General features: G+C 37.8%; 16 non-coding genes across 16 annotated transcripts; 1 reads left to right on the top strand and 15 right to left on the bottom strand.

Moving 5' to 3' along the window:
• Nucleotides 1-549: 549 nt before the first annotated feature.
• On the bottom strand, nucleotides 550-623 carry TRNAT-UGU (transfer RNA threonine (anticodon UGU)). Its single transcript has one exon. It is a non-coding gene; the product is annotated as a tRNA-Thr (tRNA).
• Nucleotides 624-1,417: 794 nt separating this feature from the next.
• Nucleotides 1,418-1,491, bottom strand: TRNAT-UGU (transfer RNA threonine (anticodon UGU)). Its single transcript has one exon. It is a non-coding gene; the product is annotated as a tRNA-Thr (tRNA).
• A 1,667-nt stretch (nucleotides 1,492-3,158) lies between these two features.
• Nucleotides 3,159-3,232, bottom strand: TRNAT-UGU (transfer RNA threonine (anticodon UGU)). The gene has a single exon. It is a non-coding gene; the product is annotated as a tRNA-Thr (tRNA).
• A 1,418-nt stretch (nucleotides 3,233-4,650) lies between these two features.
• Nucleotides 4,651-4,724, bottom strand: TRNAT-UGU (transfer RNA threonine (anticodon UGU)). The gene has a single exon. It is a non-coding gene; the product is annotated as a tRNA-Thr (tRNA).
• A 1,667-nt stretch (nucleotides 4,725-6,391) lies between these two features.
• On the bottom strand, nucleotides 6,392-6,465 carry TRNAT-UGU (transfer RNA threonine (anticodon UGU)). Its single transcript has one exon. It is a non-coding gene; the product is annotated as a tRNA-Thr (tRNA).
• A 1,240-nt stretch (nucleotides 6,466-7,705) lies between these two features.
• TRNAT-UGU (transfer RNA threonine (anticodon UGU)) lies at nucleotides 7,706-7,779 on the bottom strand. Its single transcript has one exon. It is a non-coding gene; the product is annotated as a tRNA-Thr (tRNA).
• Nucleotides 7,780-8,578: 799 nt separating this feature from the next.
• Nucleotides 8,579-8,652, bottom strand: TRNAT-UGU (transfer RNA threonine (anticodon UGU)). The gene has a single exon. It is a non-coding gene; the product is annotated as a tRNA-Thr (tRNA).
• A 799-nt stretch (nucleotides 8,653-9,451) lies between these two features.
• TRNAT-UGU (transfer RNA threonine (anticodon UGU)) lies at nucleotides 9,452-9,525 on the bottom strand. The gene has a single exon. It is a non-coding gene; the product is annotated as a tRNA-Thr (tRNA).
• Nucleotides 9,526-10,324: 799 nt separating this feature from the next.
• On the bottom strand, nucleotides 10,325-10,398 carry TRNAT-UGU (transfer RNA threonine (anticodon UGU)). The gene has a single exon. It is a non-coding gene; the product is annotated as a tRNA-Thr (tRNA).
• Nucleotides 10,399-12,070: 1,672 nt separating this feature from the next.
• On the bottom strand, nucleotides 12,071-12,144 carry TRNAT-UGU (transfer RNA threonine (anticodon UGU)). The gene has a single exon. It is a non-coding gene; the product is annotated as a tRNA-Thr (tRNA).
• A 3,908-nt stretch (nucleotides 12,145-16,052) lies between these two features.
• Nucleotides 16,053-16,126, bottom strand: TRNAT-UGU (transfer RNA threonine (anticodon UGU)). Its single transcript has one exon. It is a non-coding gene; the product is annotated as a tRNA-Thr (tRNA).
• Nucleotides 16,127-16,675: 549 nt separating this feature from the next.
• Nucleotides 16,676-16,749, bottom strand: TRNAT-UGU (transfer RNA threonine (anticodon UGU)). Its single transcript has one exon. It is a non-coding gene; the product is annotated as a tRNA-Thr (tRNA).
• Nucleotides 16,750-17,538: 789 nt separating this feature from the next.
• Nucleotides 17,539-17,612, top strand: TRNAT-UGU (transfer RNA threonine (anticodon UGU)). The gene has a single exon. It is a non-coding gene; the product is annotated as a tRNA-Thr (tRNA).
• Nucleotides 17,613-18,334: 722 nt separating this feature from the next.
• TRNAT-UGU (transfer RNA threonine (anticodon UGU)) lies at nucleotides 18,335-18,408 on the bottom strand. Its single transcript has one exon. It is a non-coding gene; the product is annotated as a tRNA-Thr (tRNA).
• Nucleotides 18,409-19,519: 1,111 nt separating this feature from the next.
• TRNAT-UGU (transfer RNA threonine (anticodon UGU)) lies at nucleotides 19,520-19,593 on the bottom strand. The gene has a single exon. It is a non-coding gene; the product is annotated as a tRNA-Thr (tRNA).
• Nucleotides 19,594-20,392: 799 nt separating this feature from the next.
• Nucleotides 20,393-20,466, bottom strand: TRNAT-UGU (transfer RNA threonine (anticodon UGU)). Its single transcript has one exon. It is a non-coding gene; the product is annotated as a tRNA-Thr (tRNA).
• Nucleotides 20,467-21,068: the final 602 nt, after the last annotated feature.

Raw genomic sequence — 21,068 nt, 5'->3', positions numbered from 1 at the left:
ATAATTGAATGATCCATCTTTTAGCACAGCTTCAATTTGGGACTTGTTTTTCTTCCAAGTTATGACACAGAATAGGCAGATTGAAGGAATGCCACAGCAGGGCCAAAAGGAGGAAAAATTAGGAAAGATTGAAAAGTTGGAATTAAAACCCTGAGGACTGGTTCATTTCTTATGCAGAAGAAATTCTTAAAATCACAATTGCATTATTAGTAGAGACGTAGCCACGGAAAATTTGTGTTATACGTCATTGAAATTCCCATTTCTTAGCTAGGAAGTTTGTTTCTGAGATGATGAAAACAAGGCACTGCTGAGATTTGAACTCAGGGTCTCCTGTTTACAAGACAGGCACTTTAGACAACTAAGCCACAGCGCTACGTACTTACCACATGTATTAAAACCCTGAGCACTGGTTCATTTCTTATGCAGAAGAAACTCTAAATTTCACAATTGCACTATCAGTAGAGACATAGCCATGGTAAGTTTGAGGTTGTACGTCAATGGAATTCCCATTTTTAAGATAGGAAGTTTGTTAAAGAGATGATGAAAACAAGGCACTGCTGAGATTCGAACTCAGGATCTCCTGTTTACAAGACAGGCGCTTTAACCAACTAAGCCACAGCGCCACAAGCTTTCCACGTGAAATGCAGGGAACACATAAGAACCAATCGAACATTTCAAGTGGTTAACTTAGCGAAACAACATTGAGTTGCATTCCATGCACAGCAAAAACGTGGAACAGGATTTCATTTTCAGTCATGACAATTAAGAAACCAAGTAAATTATGAATAGCATTCATTCAACGACATTGACAATTTGCAGTATGCAATAGATTCTGGTTCAATGACAAGGCCTTATGTTTTGAAATTCTATAATGGAATGATCCATCTTTTAGCACAGCTTCAATTTGGGACTTGTTTTTCTTCCAAGTTATGACACAGAATAGGCAGATTGAAGGAATGCCACAGCAGGGCCAAAAGGAGGAAAAATTAGGAAAGATTGAAAAGTTGGAATTAAAACCCTGAGGACTGGTTCATTTCTTATGCAGAAGAAATTCTTAAAATCACAATTGCATTATTAGTAGAGACGTAGCCACGGAAAATTTGTGTTATACGTCATTGAAATTCCCATTTCTTAGCTAGGAAGTTTGTTTCTGAGATGATGAAAACAAGGCACTGCTGAGATTTGAACTCAGGGTCTCCTGTTTACAAGACAGGCACTTTAGACAACTAAGCCACAGCGCTACGTACTTACCACATGTATTAAAACCCTGAGCACTGGTTCATTTCTTATGCAGAAGAAACTCTAAATTTCACAATTGCACTATCAGTAGAGACATAGCCATGGTAAGTTTGAGGTTGTACGTCAATGGAATTCCCATTTTTAAGATAGGAAGTTTGTTAAAGAGATGATGAAAACAAGGCACTGCTGAGATTCGAACTCAGGATCTCCTGTTTACAAGACAGGCGCTTTAACCAACTAAGCCACAGCGCCACAAGCTTTCCACGTGAAATGCAGGGAACACATAAGAACCAATCGAACATTTCAAGTGGTTAACTTAGCGAAACAACATTGAGTTGCATTCCATGCACAGCAAAAACGTGGAACAGGATTTCATTTTCAGTCATGACAATTAAGAAACCAAGTAAATTATGAATAGCATTCATTCAACGACATTGACAATTTGCAGTATGCAATAGATTCTGGTTCAATGACAAGGCCTTATGTTTTGAAATTCTATAATTGAATGATCCATCTTTTAGCACAGCTTCAATTTGGGACTTGTTTTTCTTCCAAGTTATGACACAGAATAGGCAGATTGAAGGAATGCCACAGCAGGGCCAAAAGGAGGAAAAATTAGGAAAGATTGAAAAGTTGGAATTAAAACCCTGAGGACTGGTTCATTTCTGATGCAGAAGAAATTCTTAAAATCACAATTGCATTATTAGTAGAGACGTAGCCACGGAAAATTTGAGTTATACGTCATTGAAATTCCCATTTCTTAGCTAGGAAGTTTGTTTCTGAGATGATGAAAACAAGGCACTGCTGAGATTTGAACTCAGGGTCTCCTGTTTACAAGACAGGCACTTTAGACAACTAAGCCACAGCGCTACGTACTTACCACATGTATTAAAACCCTGAGCACTGGTTCATTTCTTATGCAGAAGAAACTCTAAATTTCACAATTGCACTATCAGTAGAGACATAGCCATGGTAAGTTTGAGGTTGTACGTCAATGGAATTCCCATTTTTAAGATAGGAAGTTTGTTAAAGAGATGATGAAAACAAGGCACTGCTGAGATTCGAACTCAGGATCTCCTGTTTACAATACAGGCGCTTTAACCAACTAAGCCACAGCACCACAAGCTTTCCATGTGAAATGCAGGGAACACATAAGAACCAATCGACCATTTCAAGTGGTTAACTTAGCGAAACAACATTGAGTTGAGTTGTATTCCATGCACAGCAAAAACGTGGAACAGGATTTCATTTTCAGTCATGACAATTAAGAAACCAAGTAAATTATGAATAGCATTCATTCAACGACATTGACAATTTGCAGTATGCAATAGATTCTGGTTCAATGACAAGGCCTTATGTTTTGAAATTCTATAATTGAATGATCCATCTTTTAGCACAGCTTCAATTTGGGACTTGTTTTTCTTCCAAGTTATGACACAGAATAGGCAGATTGAAGGAATGCCACAGCAGGGCCAAAAGGAGGAAAAATTAGGAAAGATTGAAAAGTTGGAATTAAAACCCTGAGGACTGGTTCATTTCTTATGCAGAAGAAATTCTTAAAATCACAATTGCATTATTAGTAGAGACGTAGCCACGGAAAATTTGTGTTATACGTCATTGAAATTCCCATTTCTTAGCTAGGAAGTTTGTTTCTGAGATGATGAAAACAAGGCACTGCTGAGATTTGAACTCAGGGTCTCCTGTTTACAAGACAGGCACTTTAGACAACTAAGCCACAGCGCTACGTACTTACCACATGTATTAAAACCCTGAGCACTGGTTCATTTCTTATGCAGAAGAAACTCTAAATTTCACAATTGCACTATCAGTAGAGACATAGCCATGGTAAGTTTGAGGTTGTACGTCAATGGAATTCCCATTTTTAAGATAGGAAGTTTGTTAAAGAGATGATGAAAACAAGGCACTGCTGAGATTCGAACTCAGGATCTCCTGTTTACAAGACAGGCGCTTTAACCAACTAAGCCACAGCGCCACAAGCTTTCCACGTGAAATGCAGGGAACACATAAGAACCAATCGAACATTTCAAGTGGTTAACTTAGCGAAACAACATTGAGTTGCATTCCATGCACAGCAAAAACGTGGAACAGGATTTCATTTTCAGTCATGACAATTAAGAAACCAAGTAAATTATGAATAGCATTCATTCAACGACATTGACAATTTGCAGTATGCAATAGATTCTGGTTCAATGACAAGGCCTTATGTTTTGAAATTCTATAATTGAATGATCCATCTTTTAGCACAGCTTCAATTTGGGACTTGTTTTTCTTCCAAGTTATGACACAGAATAGGCAGATTGAAGGAATGCCACAGCAGGGCCAAAAGGAGGAAAAATTAGGAAAGATTGAAAAGTTGGAATTAAAACCCTGAGGACTGGTTCATTTTTTGATGCAGAAGAAATTCTTAAAATCACAATTGCATTATTAGTAGAGACGTAGCCACGGAAAATTTGAGTTATACGTCATTGAAATTCCCATTTCTTAGCTAGGAAGTTTGTTTCTGAGATGATGAAAACAAGGCACTGCTGAGATTTGAACTCAGGGTCTCCTGTTTACAAGACAGGCACTTTAGACAACTAAGCCACAGCGCTACGTACTTACCACATGTATTAAAACCCTGAGCACTGGTTCATTTCTTATGCAGAAGAAACTCTAAATTTCACAATTGCACTATCAGTAGAGACGTAGCCATGGTAAGTTTGAGGTTGTACGTCAATGGAATTCCCATTTTTAAGATAGGAAGTTTGTTAAAGAGATGATGAAAACAAGGCACTGCTGAGATTCGAACTCAGGATCTCCTGTTTACAATACAGGCGCTTTAACCAACTAAGCCACAGCACCACAAGCTTTCCATGTGAAATGCAGGGAACACATAAGAACCAATCGACCATTTCAAGTGGTTAACTTAGCGAAACAACATTGAGTTGAGTTGTATTCCATGCACAGCAAAAACGTGGAACAGGATTTCATTTTCAGTCATGACAATTAAGAAACCAAGTAAATTATGAATAGCATTCATTCAACGACATTGACAATTTGCAGTATGCAATAGATTCTGGTTCAATGACAAGGCCTTATGTTTTGAAATTCTATAATTGAATGATCCATCTTTTAGCACAGCTTCAATTTGGGACTTGTTTTTCTTCCAAGTTATGACACAGAATAGGCAGATTGAAGGAATGCCACAGCAGGGCCAAAAGGAGGAAAAATTAGGAAAGATTGAAAAGTTGGAATTAAAACCCTGAGGACTGGTTCATTTCTGATGCAGAAGAAATTCTTAAAATCACAATTGCATTATTAGTAGAGACGTAGCCACGGAAAATTTGAGTTATACGTCATTGAAATTCCCATTTCTTAGCTAGGAAGTTTGTTTCTGAGATGATGAAAACAAGGCACTGCTGAGATTCGAACTCAGGATCTCCTGTTTACAAGACAGGCGCTTTAACCAACTAAGCCACAGCGCCACAAGCTTTCCACGTGAAATGCAGGGAACACATAAGAACCAATCGAACATTTCAAGTGGTTAACTTAGCGAAACAACATTGAGTTGCATTCCATGCACAGCAAAAACGTGGAACAGGATTTCATTTTCAGTCATGACAATTAAGAAACCAAGTAAATTATGAATAGCATTCATTCAACGACATTGACAATTTGCAGTATGCAATAGATTCTGGTTCAATGACAAGGCCTTATGTTTTGAAATTCTATAATTGAATGATCCATCTTTTAGCACAGCTTCAATTTGGGACTTGTTTTTCTTCCAAGTTATGACACAGAATAGGCAGATTGAAGGAATGCCACAGCAGGGCCAAAAGGAGGAAAAATTAGGAAAGATTGAAAAGTTGGAATTAAAACCCTGAGGACTGGTTCATTTCTGATGCAGAAGAAATTCTTAAAATCACAATTGCATTATTAGTAGAGACGTAGCCACGGAAAATTTGAGTTATACGTCATTGAAATTCCCATTTCTTAGCTAGGAAGTTTGTTTCTGAGATGATGAAAACAAGGCACTGCTGAGATTTGAACTCAGGGTCTCCTGTTTACAAGACAGGCACTTTAGACAACTAAGCCACAGCGCTACGTACTTACCACATGTATTAAAACCCTGAGCACTGGTTCATTTCTTATGCAGAAGAAACTCTAAATTTCACAATTGCACTATCAGTAGAGACGTAGCCATGGTAAGTTTGAGGTTGTACGTCAATGGAATTCCCATTTTTAAGATAGGAAGTTTGTTAAAGAGATGATGAAAACAAGGCACTGCTGAGATTCGAACTCAGGATCTCCTGTTTACAATACAGGCGCTTTAACCAACTAAGCCACAGCACCACAAGCTTTCCATGTGAAATGCAGGGAACACATAAGAACCAATCGACCATTTCAAGTGGTTAACTTAGCGAAACAACATTGAGTTGAGTTGTATTCCATGCACAGCAAAAACGTGGAACAGGATTTCATTTTCAGTCATGACAATTAAGAAACCAAGTAAATTATGAATAGCATTCATTCAACGACATTGACAATTTGCAGTATGCAATAGATTCTGGTTCAATGACAAGGCCTTATGTTTTGAAATTCTATAATTGAATGATCCATCTTTTAGCACAGCTTCAATTTGGGACTTGTTTTTCTTCCAAGTTATGACACAGAATAGGCAGATTGAAGGAATGCCACAGCAGGGCCAAAAGGAGGAAAAATTAGGAAAGATTGAAAAGTTGGAATTAAAACCCTGAGGACTGGTTCATTTCTTATGCAGAAGAAATTCTTAAAATCACAATTGCATTATTAGTAGAGACGTAGCCACGGAAAATTTGTGTTATACGTCATTGAAATTCCCATTTCTTAGCTAGGAAGTTTGTTTCTGAGATGATGAAAACAAGGCACTGCTGAGATTTGAACTCAGGGTCTCCTGTTTACAAGACAGGCACTTTAGACAACTAAGCCACAGCGCTACGTACTTACCACATGTATTAAAACCCTGAGCACTGGTTCATTTCTTATGCAGAAGAAACTCTAAATTTCACAATTGCACTATCAGTAGAGACATAGCCATGGTAAGTTTGAGGTTGTACGTCAATGGAATTCCCATTTTTAAGATAGGAAGTTTGTTAAAGAGATGATGAAAACAAGGCACTGCTGAGATTCGAACTCAGGATCTCCTGTTTACAAGACAGGCGCTTTAACCAACTAAGCCACAGCGCCACAAGCTTTCCACGTGAAATGCAGTGAACACATAAGAACCAATCGAACATTTCAAGTGGTTAACTTAGCGAAACAACATTGAGTTGAGTTGTATTCCATGCACAGCAAAAACGTGGAACAGGATTTCATTTTCAGTCATGACATTTAAGAAACCAAGTAAATTATGAATAGCATTCATTCAACGACATTGACAATTTGCAGTATGCAATAGATTCTGGTTCAATGACAAGGCCTTATGTTTTGAAATTCTATAATTGAATGATCCATCTTTTAGCACAGCTTCAATTTGGGACTTGTTTTTCTTCCAAGTTATGACACAGAATAGGCAGATTGAAGGAATGCCACAGCAGGGCCAAAAGGAGGAAAAATTAGGAAAGATTGAAAAGTTGGAATTAAAACCCTGAGGACTGGTTCATTTCTGATGCAGAAGAAATTCTTAAAATCACAATTGCATTATTAGTAGAGACGTAGCCACGGAAAATTTGTGTTATACGTCATTGAAATTCCCATTTCTTAGCTAGGAAGTTTGTTTCTGAGATGATGAAAACAAGGCACTGCTGAGATTTGAACTCAGGGTCTCCTGTTTACAAGACAGGCACTTTAGACAACTAAGCCACAGCGCTACGTACTTACCACATGTATTAAAACCCTGAGCACTGGTTCATTTCTTATGCAGAAGAAACTCTAAATTTCACAATTGCACTATCAGTAGAGACGTAGCCATGGTAAGTTTGAGGTTTTTCTTCCAAGTTATGACACAGAATAGGCAGATTGAAGGAATGCCACAGCAGGGCCAAAAGGAGGAAAAATTAGGAAAGATTGAAAAGTTGGAATTAAAACCCTGAGGACTGGTTCATTTCTGATGCAGAAGAAATTCTTAAAATCACAATTGCATTATTAGTAGAGACGTAGCCACGGAAAATTTGTGTTATACGTCATTGAAATTCCCATTTCTTAGCTAGGAAGTTTGTTTCTGAGATGATGAAAACAAGGCACTGCTGAGATTTGAACTCAGGGTCTCCTGTTTACAAGACAGGCACTTTAGACAACTAAGCCACAGCGCTACGTACTTACCACATGTATTAAAACCCTGAGCACTGGTTCATTTCTTATGCAGAAGAAACTCTAAATTTCACAATTGCACTATCAGTAGAGACATAGCCATGGTAAGTTTGAGGTTGTACGTCAATGGAATTCCCATTTTTAAGATAGGAAGTTTGTTAAAGAGATGATGAAAACAAGGCACTGCTGAGATTCGAACTCAGGATCTCCTGTTTACAAGACAGGCGCTTTAACCAACTAAGCCACAGCGCCACAAGCTTTCCACGTGAAATGCAGTGAACACATAAGAACCAATCGAACATTTCAAGTGGTTAACTTAGCGAAACAACATTGAGTTGAGTTGTATTCCATGCACAGCAAAAACGTGGAACAGGATTTCATTTTCAGTCATGACATTTAAGAAACCAAGTAAATTATGAATAGCATTCATTCAACGACATTGACAATTTGCAGTATGCAATAGATTCTGGTTCAATGACAAGGCCTTATGTTTTGAAATTCTATAATTGAATGATCCATCTTTTAGCACAGCTTCAATTTGGGACTTGTTTTTCTTCCAAGTTATGACACAGAATAGGCAGATTGAAGGAATGCCACAGCAGGGCCAAAAGGAGGAAAAATTAGGAAAGATTGAAAAGTTGGAATTAAAACCCTGAGGACTGGTTCATTTCTGATGCAGAAGAAATTCTTAAAATCACAATTGCATTATTAGTAGAGACGTAGCCACGGAAAATTTGTGTTATACGTCATTGAAATTCCCATTTCTTAGCTAGGAAGTTTGTTTCTGAGATGATGAAAACAAGGCACTGCTGAGATTTGAACTCAGGGTCTCCTGTTTACAAGACAGGCACTTTAGACAACTAAGCCACAGCGCTACGTACTTACCACATGTATTAAAACCCTGAGCACTGGTTCATTTCTTATGCAGAAGAAACTCTAAATTTCACAATTGCACTATCAGTAGAGACATAGCCATGGTAAGTTTGAGGTTGTACGTCAATGGAATTCCCATTTTTAAGATAGGAAGTTTGTTAAAGAGATGATGAAAACAAGGCACTGCTGAGATTCGAACTCAGGATCTCCTGTTTACAAGACAGGCGCTTTAACCAACTAAGCCACAGCGCCACAAGCTTTCCACGTGAAATGCAGTGAACACATAAGAACCAATCGAACATTTCAAGTGGTTAACTTAGCGAAACAACATTGAGTTGAGTTGTATTCCATGCACAGCAAAAACGTGGAACAGGATTTCATTTTCAGTCATGACATTTAAGAAACCAAGTAAATTATGAATAGCATTCATTCAACGACATTGACAATTTGCAGTATGCAATAGATTCTGGTTCAATGACAAGGCCTTATGTTTTGAAATTCTATAATTGAATGATCCATCTTTTAGCACAGCTTCAATTTGGGACTTGTTTTTCTTCCAAGTTATGACACAGAATAGGCAGATTGAAGGAATGCCACAGCAGGGCCAAAAGGAGGAAAAATTAGGAAAGATTGAAAAGTTGGAATTAAAACCCTGAGGACTGGTTCATTTCTGATGCAGAAGAAATTCTTAAAATCACAATTGCATTATTAGTAGAGACGTAGCCACGGAAAATTTGTGTTATACGTCATTGAAATTCCCATTTCTTAGCTAGGAAGTTTGTTTCTGAGATGATGAAAACAAGGCACTGCTGAGATTTGAACTCAGGGTCTCCTGTTTACAAGACAGGCACTTTAGACAACTAAGCCACAGCGCTACGTACTTACCACATGTATTAAAACCCTGAGCACTGGTTCATTTCTTATGCAGAAGAAACTCTAAATTTCACAATTGCACTATCAGTAGAGACATAGCCATGGTAAGTTTGAGGTTGTACGTCAATGGAATTCCCATTTTTAAGATAGGAAGTTTGTTAAAGAGATGATGAAAACAAGGCACTGCTGAGATTCGAACTCAGGATCTCCTGTTTACAAGACAGGCGCTTTAACCAACTAAGCCACAGCGCCACAAGCTTTCCACGTGAAATGCAGTGAACACATAAGAACCAATCGAACATTTCAAGTGGTTAACTTAGCGAAACAACATTGAGTTGAGTTGTATTCCATGCACAGCAAAAACGTGGAACAGGATTTCATTTTCAGTCATGACATTTAAGAAACCAAGTAAATTATGAATAGCATTCATTCAACGACATTGACAATTTGCAGTATGCAATAGATTCTGGTTCAATGACAAGGCCTTATGTTTTGAAATTCTATAATTGAATGATCCATCTTTTAGCACAGCTTCAATTTGGGACTTGTTTTTCTTCCAAGTTATGACACAGAATAGGCAGATTGAAGGAATGCCACAGCAGGGCCAAAAGGAGGAAAAATTAGGAAAGATTGAAAAGTTGGAATTAAAACCCTGAGGACTGGTTCATTTCTGATGCAGAAGAAATTCTTAAAATCACAATTGCATTATTAGTAGAGACGTAGCCACGGAAAATTTGAGTTATACGTCATTGAAATTCCCATTTCTTAGCTAGGAAGTTTGTTTCTGAGATGATGAAAACAAGGCACTGCTGAGATTTGAACTCAGGGTCTCCTGTTTACAAGACAGGCACTTTAGACAACTAAGCCACAGCGCTACGTACTTACCACATGTATTAAAACCCTGAGCACTGGTTCATTTCTTATGCAGAAGAAACTCTAAATTTCACAATTGCACTATCAGTAGAGACATAGCCATGGTAAGTTTGAGGTTGTACGTCAATGGAATTCCCATTTTTAAGATAGGAAGTTTGTTAAAGAGATGATGAAAACAAGGCACTGCTGAGATTCGAACTCAGGATCTCCTGTTTACAAGACAGGCGCTTTAACCAACTAAGCCACAGCGCCACAAGCTTTCCACGTGAAATGCAGTGAACACATAAGAACCAATCGAACATTTCAAGTGGTTAACTTAGCGAAACAACATTGAGTTGAGTTGTATTCCATGCACAGCAAAAACGTGGAACAGGATTTCATTTTCAGTCATGACATTTAAGAAACCAAGTAAATTATGAATAGCATTCATTCAACGACATTGACAATTTGCAGTATGCAATAGATTCTGGTTCAATGACAAGGCCTTATGTTTTGAAATTCTATAATTGAATGATCCATCTTTTAGCACAGCTTCAATTTGGGACTTGTTTTTCTTCCAAGTTATGACACAGAATAGGCAGATTGAAGGAATGCCACAGCAGGGCCAAAAGGAGGAAAAATTAGGAAAGATTGAAAAGTTGGAATTAAAACCCTGAGGACTGGTTCATTTCTGATGCAGAAGAAATTCTTAAAATCACAATTGCATTATTAGTAGAGACGTAGCCACGGAAAATTTGAGTTATACGTCATTGAAATTCCCATTTCTTAGCTAGGAAGTTTGTTTCTGAGATGATGAAAACAAGGCACTGCTGAGATTTGAACTCAGGGTCTCCTGTTTACAAGACAGGCACTTTAGACAACTAAGCCACAGCGCTACGTACTTACCACATGTATTAAAACCCTGAGCACTGGTTCATTTCTTATGCAGAAGAAACTCTAAATTTCACAATTGCACTATCAGTAGAGACGTAGCCATGGTAAGTTTGAGGTTGTACGTCAATGGAATTCCCATTTTTAAGATAGGAAGTTTGTTAAAGAGATGATGAAAACAAGGCACTGCTGAGATTCGAACTCAGGATCTCCTGTTTACAATACAGGCGCTTTAACCAACTAAGCCACAGCACCACAAGCTTTCCATGTGAAATGCAGGGAACACATAAGAACCAATCGACCATTTCAAGTGGTTAACTTAGCGAAACAACATTGAGTTGAGTTGTATTCCATGCACAGCAAAAACGTGGAACAGGATTTCATTTTCAGTCATGACAATTAAGAAACCAAGTAAATTATGAATAGCATTCATTCAACGACATTGACAATTTGCAGTATGCAATAGATTCTGGTTCAATGACAAGGCCTTATGTTTTGAAATTCTATAATTGAATGATCCATCTTTTAGCACAGCTTCAATTTGGGACTTGTTTTTCTTCCAAGTTATGACACAGAATAGGCAGATTGAAGGAATACCACAGCAGGGCCAAAAGGAGGAAAAATTAGGAAAGATTGAAAAGTTGGAATTAAAACCCTGAGGACTGGTTCATTTCTTATGCAGAAGAAATTCTTAAAATCACAATTGCATTATTAGTAGAGACGTAGCCACGGAAAATTTGTGTTATACGTCATTGAAATTCCCATTTCTTAGCTAGGAAGTTTGTTTCTGAGATGATGAAAACAAGGCACTGCTGAGATTTGAACTCAGGGTCTCCTATTTACAAGACAGGCACTTTAGACAACTAAGCCACAGCGCTACGTACTTACCACATGTATTAAAACCCTGAGCACTGGTTCATTTCTTATGCAGAAGAAACTCTAAATTTCACAATTGCACTATCAGTAGAGACATAGCCATGGTAAGTTTGAGGTTGTACGTCAATGGAATTCCCATTTTTAAGATAGGAAGTTTGTTAAAGAGATGATGAAAACAAGGCACTGCTGAGATTCGAACTCAGGATCTCCTGTTTACAAGACAGGTGCTTTAACCAACTAAGCCACAGCGCCACAAGCTTTCCACGTGAAATGCAGGGAACACATAAGAACCAATCGAACATTTCAAGTGGTTAACTTAGCGAAACAACATTGAGTTGAGTTGTATTCCATGCACAGCAAAAACGTGGAACAGGATTTCATTTTCAGTCATGACAATTAAGAAACCAAGTAAATTATGAATAGCATTCATTCAACGACATTGACAATTTGCAGTATGCAATAGATTCTGGTTCAATGACAAGGCCTTATGTTTTGAAATTCTATAATTGAATGATCCATCTTTTAGCACAGCTTCAATTTGGGACTTGTTTTTCTTCCAAGTTATGACACAGAATAGGCAGATTGAAGGAATGCCACAGCAGGGCCAAAAGGAGGAAAAATTAGGAAAGATTGAAAAGTTGGAATTAAAACCCTGAGAACTGGTTCATTTCTTATGCAGAAGAAATTCTTAAAATCACAATTGCATTATTAGTAGAGACGTAGCCACGGAAAATTTGAGTTATACGTCATTGAAATTCCCATTTCTTAGCTAGGAAGTTTGTGTCTGAGATGATGAAGACAAGGCACTGCTGAGATTTGAACTCAGGGTCTCCTGTTTACAAGACAGGCACTTTAGACAACTAAGCCACAGCACTACGTACTTACCACATGTATTAAAACCCTGAGCACTGGTTCATTTCTTATGCAGAAGAAACTCTAAATTTCACTATCAGTAGAGAAGTAGCCATGGTAAGTTTGAGGTTGTACGTCAATGGAATTTCCATTTTTAAGATAGGAAGTTTGTTTCTGAGATGATGAAAACAAGGCACTGCTGAAATTCGAACTCAGGATCTCCTGTTTACAAGACAGGCGCTTTAACCAACTAAGCCACAGCGCCACAAGCTTTCCACGTGAAATGCAGGGAACACATAAGAACCAATCGAACATTTCAAGTGGTTAACTTAGCGAAACAACATTGAGTTGAGTTGTATTCCATGCACAGCAAAAACGTGGAACAGGATTTCATTTTCAGTCATGACAATTAAGAAACCAAGTAAATTATGAATAGCATTCATTCAACGACATTGACAATTTGCAGTACGCAATAGATTCTGGTTCAATGACAAGGCCTTATGTTTTGAAATTCTATAATTGAATGATCCATCTTTTAGCACAGCTTCAATTTGGGACTTGTTTTTCTTCCAAGTTATGACACAGAATAGGCAGATTGAAGGAATGCCAGAGCAGGGCCAAAAGGAGGAAAAATTAGGAAAGATTGAAAAGTTGGAATTAAAACCCTGAGGACTGGTTCATTTCTTATGCAGAAGAAATTCTTAAAATCACAATTGCATTATTAGTAGAGACGTAGCCACGGAAAATTTGTGTTATACGTCATTGAAATTCCCATTTCTTAGCTAGGAAGTTTGTTTCTGAGATGATGAAAACAAGGCACTGCTGAAATTTGAACTCAGGGTCTCCTGTTTACAAGACAGGCACTTTAGACAACTAAGCCACAGCGCTACGTACTTACCACATGTATTAAAACCCTTAGCACTGGTTCATTTCTTATGCAGAAGAAATTCTTAAAATCACAATTGCATTATTAGTAGAGACGTAGCCACGGAAAATTTGAGTTATACGTCATTGAAATTCCCATTTCTTAGCTATGAAGTTTGTTTCTGACATGAATGATGAAAACAAGGCACTGCTGAGATTTGAACTCAGGGTCTCCTGTTTACAAGACAGGCACTTTAGACAACTAAGCCACAGCGCTACATACTTACCACATGTATTAAAACCCTGAGCACTGGTTCATTTCTTATGCAGAAGAAACTCCAAATTTCACAATTGCTTTATCAGTAGAGACGTAGCCATGGTAAGTTTGAGGTTGTACGTCAATGGAATTCCCATTTTTAAGATAGGAAGTTTGTTAAAGAGATGATGAAAACAAGGCACTGCTGAGTTTCGAACTCAGGATCTCCTGTTTACAAGACAGGTGCTTTAACCAACTAAGCCACAGCGCCACAAGCTTTCCACGTGAAATGCAGGGAACACATAAGAACCAATCGAACATTTCAAGTGGTTAACTTAGCGAAACAACATTGAGTTGAGTTGTATTCCATGCACAGCAAAAACGTGGAACAGGATTTCATTTTCAGTCATGACAATTAAGAAACCAAGTAAATTATGAATAGCATTCATTCAACGACATTGACAATTTGCAGTATGCAATAGATTCTGGTTCAATGACAAGGCCTTATGTTTTGAAATTCTATAATTGAATGATCCATCTTTTAGCACAGCTTCAATTTGGGACTTGTTTTTCTTCCAAGTTATGACACAGAATAGGCAGATTGAAGGAATGCCACAGCAGGGCCAAAAGGAGGAAAAATTAGGAAAGATTGAAAAGTTGGAATTAAAACCCTGAGAACTGGTTCATTTCTTATGCAGAAGAAATTCTTAAAATCACAATTGCATTATTAGTAGAGACGTAGCCACGGAAAATTTGAGTTATACGTCATTGAAATTCCCATTTCTTAGCTAGGAAGTTTGTGTCTGAGATGATGAAGACAAGGCACTGCTGAGATTTGAACTCAGGGTCTCCTGTTTACAAGACAGGCACTTTAGACAACTAAGCCACAGCACTACGTACTTACCACATGTATTAAAACCCTGAGCACTGGTTCATTTCTTATGCAGAAGAAACTCTAAATTTCACTATCAGTAGAGAAGTAGCCATGGTAAGTTTGAGGTTGTACGTCAATGGAATTTCCATTTTTAAGATAGGAAGTTTGTTTCTGAGATGATGAAAACAAGGCACTGCTGAAATTCGAACTCAGGATCTCCTGTTTACAAGACAGGCGCTTTAACCAACTAAGCCACAGCGCCACAAGCTTTCCACGTGAAATGCAGGGAACACATAAGAACCAATCGAACATTTCAAGTGGTTAACTTAGCGAAACAACATTGAGTTGAGTTGTATTCCATGCACAGCAAAAACGTGGAACAGGATTTCATTTTCAGTCATGACAATTAAGAAACCAAGTAAATTATGAATAGCATTCATTCAACGACATTGACAATTTGCAGTATGCAATAGATTCTGGTTCAATGACAAGGCCTTATGTTTTGAAATTCTATAATTGAATGATCCATCTTTTAGCACAGCTTCAATTTGGGACTTGTTTTTCTTCCAAGTTATGACACAGAATAGGCAGATTGAAGGAATGCCAGAGCAGGGCCAAAAGGAGGAAAAATTAGGAAAGATTGAAAAGTTGGAATTAAAACCCTGAGGACTGGTTCATTTCTTATGCAGAAGAAATTCTTAAAATCACAATTGCATTATTAGTAGAGACGTAGCCACGGAAAATTTGTGTTATACGTCATTGAAATTCCCATTTCTTAGCTAGGAAGTTTGTTTCTGAGATGATGAAAACAAGGCACTGCTGAAATTTGAACTCAGGGTCTCCTGTTTACAAGACAGGCACTTTAGACAACTAAGCCACAGCGCTACGTACTTACCACATGTATTAAAACCCTTAGCACTGGTTCATTTCTTATGCAGAAGAAATTCTTAAAATCACAATTGCATTATTAGTAGAGACGTAGCCACGGAAAATTTGAGTTATACGTCATTGAAATTCCCATTTCTTAGCTATGAAGTTTGTTTCTGACATGAATGATGAAAACAAGGCACTGCTGAGATTTGAACTCAGGGTCTCCTGTTTACAAGACAGGCACTTTAGACAACTAAGCCACAGCGCTACATACTTACCACATGTATTAAAACCCTGAGCACTGGTTCATTTCTTATGCAGAAGAAACTCCAAATTTCACAATTGCTTTATCAGTAGAGACGTAGCCATGGTAAGTTTGAGGTTGTACGTCAATGGAATTCCCATTTTTAAGATAGGAAGTTTGTTTCTGAGATGATGAAAACAAGGCACTGCTGAGATTCGAACTCAGGATCTCCTGTTTACAAGACAGGCGCTTTAACCAACTAAGCCACAGCGCCACAAGGTTTCCTCGTGAAATGCAGGGAACACATAAGAACCAATCGAACATTTCAAGTGGTTAACTTAGCGAAACAACATTGAGTTGATTTGTATTCCATGCACAGCAAAAACGTGGAACAGGATTTCATTTTCAGTCATGACAATTAAGAAACCAAGTAAATTATGAATAGCATTCATTCAACGACATTGACAATTTACAGTATGCAATAGATTCTGGTTCAATGACAAGGCCTTATGTTTTGAAATTCTATAATTGAATGATCCATCTTTTAGCACAGCTTCAATTTGGGACTTGTTTTTCTTCCAAGTTATGACACAGAATAGGCAGATTGAAGGAATGCCACAGCAGGGCCAAAAGGAGGAAAAATTAGGAAAGATTGAAAAGTTGGAATTAAAACCCTGAGGACTGGTTCATTTCTTATGCAGAAGAAATTCTTAAAATCACAATTGCATTATTAGTAGAGACGTAGCCACGGAAAATTTGTGTTATACGTCATTGAAATTCCCATTTCTTAGCTAGGAAGTTTGTTAAAGAGATGATGAAAACAAGGCACTGCTGAGATTCGAACTCAGGATCTCCTGTTTACAAGACAGGCGCTTTAACCAACTAAGCCACAGCGCCACAAGCTTTCCACGTGAAATGCAGGGAACACATAAGAACCAATCGAACATTTCAAGTGGTTAACTTAGCGAAACAACATTGAGTTGCATTCCATGTGATTTTAAGAATTTCTTCTGCATAAGAAATGAACCAGTGCTCAGGGTTTTAATACATGTGGTAAGTATGTAGCGCTGAGGCTTAGTTGTCTAAAGTGCCTGTCTTGTAAACAGGAGACCCTGAGTTCAAATCTCAGCAGTGCCTTGTTTTCATCATCTCAGAAACAAACTTCCTATCTAAGAAATGGGAATTTCAATGACGTATAACTCAAATTTTCCGTGGCTACGTCTCTACTAATAATGCAATTGTGATTTTAAGAATTTCTTCTGCATAAGAAATGAACCAGTCCTCAGGGTTTTAATTCCAACTTTTCAATCTTTCCTAATTTTTCCTCCTTTTGGCCCTGCTGTGGCATTCCTTCAATCTGCCTATTCTGTGTCATAACTTGGAAGAAAAACAAGTCCCAAATTGAAGCTGTGCTAAAAGATGGATCATTCAATTACAGAATTTCAAAACATAAGTCCTTGTCATTGAACCAGAATCTATTGCATACTGCAAATTGTCAATGTTGTTGAATGAATGCTATTCATAATTTACTTGGTTTCTTAATTGTCATGACTGAAAATGAAATCCTGTTCCACGTTTTTGCTGTGCATGGAATACAACTCAACTCAATGTTGTTTCGCTAAGTTAACCACTTGAAATGTTCGATTGGTTCTTATGTGTTCCCTGCATTTCACGTGGAAAGCTTGTGGCGCTGTGGCTTAGTTGGTTAAAGCGCCTGTCTTGTAAACAGGAGATCCTGAGTTCAAATCTCAGCAGTGCCTTGTTTTCATCATCTCAGAAACAAACTTCCTATCTTAAAAATGGGAATTCCATTGACGTACAACCTCAAGCTTACCATGGCTACGTCTCTACTGATAGTGCAATTGTGAAATTTAGAGTTTGCAGTATGCAATAGATTCTGGTTCAATGACAAGGCCTTATGTTTTGAAATTCTATAATTGAATGATCCAACTTTTAGCACAGCTTCAATTTGGGACTTGTTTTTCTTCCAAGTTATGACACAGAATAGGCAGATTGAAGGAATGCCACAGCAGGGCCAAAAGGAGGAAAAATTAGGAAAGATTGAAAAGTTCAAATTAAAACCCTGAGGACTGGTTCATTTCTTATGCAGAAGAAATTCTTAAAATCACAATTGCATTATTAGTAGAGACGTAGCCACGGAAAATTTGTGTTATACGTCATTGAAATTCCCATTTCTTAGCTATGAAGTTTGTTTCTGACATGAAGAAAACAAGGCACTGCTGAGATTTGAACTCAGGGTCTCCTGTTTACAAGACAGGCACTTTAGACAACTAAGCCACAGCGCTACGTACTTACCACATGTATTAAAACCCTGAGCACTGGTTCATTTCTTATGCAGAAGAAATTCTTAAAATCACAATTGCATTATTAGTAGAGACGTAGCCATGGTAAGTTTGAGGTTGTACGTCAACGGAATTCCCATTTTTAAGATAGGAAGTTTGTTTCTGACATGATGAAAACAAGGCACTACTGAGATTCGAACTCAGGATCTCCTGTTTACAAGACAGGCGCTTTAACCAACTAAGCCACAGCGCCACAAGCTTTCCACGTGAAATGCAGGGAACACATAAGAACCAATCGAACATTTCAAGTGGTTAACTTAGCGAAACAACATTGAGTTGAGTTGTATTCCATGCACAGCAAAAACGTGGAACAGGATTTCATTTTCAGTCATGACAATTAAGAAACCAAGTAAATTATGAATAGCATTCATTCAACGACATTGACAATTTGCAGTATGCAATAGATTCTGGTTCAATGACAAGGCCTTATGTTTTGAAATTCTATAATTGAATGATCCATCTTTTAGCACAGCTTCAATTTGGGACTTGTTTTTCTTCCAAGTTATGACACAGAATAGGCAGATTGAAGGAATGCCACAGCAGGGCCAAAAGGAGGAAAAATTAGGAAAGATTGAAAAGTTGGAAATAAAACCCTGAGGACTGGTTCATTTCTTATGCAGAAGAAATTCTTAAAATCACAATTGCATTATTAGTAGAGACGTAGCCACGGAAAATTTGAGTTATACGTCATTGAAATTCCCATTTCTTAGATAGGAAGTTTGTTTCTGAGATGATGAAAACAAGGCACTGCTGAGATTTGAACTCAGGGTCTCCTGATTACAAGACAGGCACTTTAGACAACAAAGCCTCAGCGCTACATACTTACCACATGTATTAAAACCCTGAGCACTGGTTCATTTCTTATGCAGAAGAAATTCTTAAAATCACAATTGCATTATTAGTAGATACGTAGCCATGGTAAGTTTGAGGTTGTACGTCAATGGAATTCCCAATTGCATTATTAGTAGAGACGTAGCCACAGAAAATTTGTGTTATACGTCATTGAAATTCCCATTTCTTAGCTAGGAAGTTTGTTTCTGAGATGATGAAAACAAGGCACTGCTGAGATTTGAACTCAGGGTCTCCTGTTTACAAGACAGGCACTTTAGACAACTAAGCCACAGCGCTACGTACTTACCACATGTATTAAAACCCTGAGCACTGGTTCATTTCTTATGCAGAAGAAATTCTTAAAATCACAATTGCATTATTAGTAGAGACGCAGCCATGGTAAGTTTGAGGTTGTACGTCAATGGAATTCCCATTTTTAAGATAGGAAGTTTGTTTCTGAGATGATGAAAACAAGGCACTGCTGAGATTCGAACTCAGGATCTCCTGTTTACAAGACAGGCGCTTTAACCAACTAAGCCACAGCGCCACAAGCTTTCCACATGAAATGCAGGGAACACGTAAGAACCAATCGAACATTTCAAGTGGTTAACTTTGCGAAACTACATTGAGTTGAGTTGTATTCCATGCACAGCAAAAACGTGGAACAGGATTTCATTTTCAGTCATGACAATTAAGAAACCAAGTAAATTATGAATAGCATTCATTCAACGACATTGACAATTTGCAGTATGCAATAGATTCTGGTTCAATGACAAGGCCTTATGTTTTGAAATTCTATAGTTGAATGATCCATCTTTTAGCACAGCTTCAATTTGGGACTTGTTTTTCTTCCAAGTTATGACACAGAATAGGCAGATTGAAGGAATGCCACAGCAGGGCCAAAAGGAGGAAAAATTAGGAAAGATTGAAAAGTTGGAAATAAAACCCTGAGGACTGGTTCATTTCTTATGCAGAAGAAATTCTTAAAATCACAATTGCATTATTAGTAGAGACGTAGCCACGGAAAATTTGAGTTATACGTCATTGAAATTCCCATTTCTTAGATAGGAAGTTTGTTTCTGAGATGATGAAAACAAGGCACTGCTGAGATTTGAACTCAGGGTCTCCTGATTACAAGACAGGCACTTTAGACAACAAAGCCTCAGCGCTACGTACTTACCACATGTATTAAAACCCTGAGCACTGGTTCATTTCTTGTGCAGAAGAAACTCTAAATTTCACAATTGCACTATAAGTAGAGACGTAGCCATGGTAAGCTTGAGGTTGTACGTCAATGGAATTCCCATTTTTAAGATAGGAAGTTTGTTTCTGAGATGATGAAAACAAGGCACTGCTGAGATTTGAACTCAGGATCTCCTGTTTACAAGACAGGCGCTTTAACCAACTAAGCCACAGCGCCACAAGCTTTCCACGTGAAATGCATGGAACACATAAGAACCAATCGAACATTTCAAGTGGTTAACTTAGCGAAACAACATTGAGTTGAGTTGTATTCCATGCACAGCAAAAACGTGGAACAGGATTTCATTTTCAGTCATGACAATTAAGAAACCAAGTAAATTATGAATAGCATTCATTCAACAACATTGACAATTTGCAGTATGCAATAGATTCTGGTTCAATGACAAGGCCTTATGTTTTGAAATTCTATAATTGAATGATCCATCTTTTAGCACAGCTTCAATTTGGGACTTGTTTTTCTTCCAAGTTATGACACAGAATAGGCAGATTGAAGGAATGCCACAGCAGGGCCAAAAGGAGGAAAAATTAGGAAAGATTGAAAAGTTGGAATTAAAACCCTGAGGACTGGTTCATTTCTTATGCAGAAGAAATTCTTAAAATCACAATTGCATTATTAGTAGAGACGTAGCCACGGAAAATTTGAGTTATACGTCATTGAAATTCCCATTTCTTAGATAGGAAGTTTGTTTCTGAGATGATGAAAACAAGGCACTGCTGAGATTTGAACTCAGGGTCTCCTGTTTACAAGACAGGCACTTT

Source organism: Ranitomeya imitator, chromosome 7 (assembly GCF_032444005.1).
Source record: "Ranitomeya imitator isolate aRanImi1 chromosome 7, aRanImi1.pri, whole genome shotgun sequence".
NCBI classification, from domain to species: domain Eukaryota; kingdom Metazoa; phylum Chordata; class Amphibia; order Anura; family Dendrobatidae; genus Ranitomeya; species Ranitomeya imitator.
Note: the sequence above shows the minus strand (reverse complement) of the source record. Positions and strands in the feature narration are given on the sequence as shown.